This window comes from Penaeus vannamei, chromosome 13 (genome assembly GCF_042767895.1).
Source record: "Penaeus vannamei isolate JL-2024 chromosome 13, ASM4276789v1, whole genome shotgun sequence".
NCBI lineage: Eukaryota > Metazoa > Arthropoda > Malacostraca > Decapoda > Penaeidae > Penaeus > Penaeus vannamei.
In genome coordinates, this window is record NC_091561.1 from 22,013,090 (window position 1) to 22,013,848 (window position 759).

Consider the following 759-nt stretch of genomic DNA (forward strand, 5'->3'; position numbering starts at 1 on the left):
CGAGCAGTGTTTAGCACACACCGAAGCGCAGCACAGCACACAGGGACGCACCTCTAAATATTGATTTTTTGGTAGTACAGAGAGGGAAAGAGGGGAGAGGGGAGAGAGAGGGGAGGGAGGCTGCAGGAGGGTTGTTTTACGCTCATTAGTCAAGCTGACCCCCCCCCCTCCTCCCTTCCCCATCCCCCCATAGTGTATGTGCGTTGCTTTCTCCTGATGGGCGGTCGATATGGGTGTATCTTATACGAACAGATGGGATGCTGATGCTGCTGCTGTTATTTTTTCACTCTCTTCTCTTTGTATTTTACTTTCTGTTCCAGCCTTTTCACTTTTGCTTGCTTTTTTATTTCTTCTTTTATTCTGGTTAAAGATGAATTTCTTTATTTTTTCATTCGTTTGTTGTTCTTTTCTTTCGTTCTTTGTACGAGATATTGCGAGGTTTTTTCTCGACTTGATTTTTATTTATCTGTGCATTTGTTCATCTTCTCTTTTCTTTCTTTTTAATCACGTTTTTAAGCTGTTGTTTTTATCTATTCATTTATTTCTTAGCAATGAGAATACTCCTTGTTGTATGTAAATTCTTATAAATATTTTTTTCTTTCCCTTCTTTCCATTTCCTTCTTTCTCCCTCTTTCCTTTATCATTCTATATTTCATTATTCGCAGCCTCTCTATCTCTCCTTTGTGTTTGTAATTCTCTCCTTCTCCTTTCTCTTCCCTTTTCCCATCTCCCCCTTTTCTCTTCTCTTTTTCCCCTTTT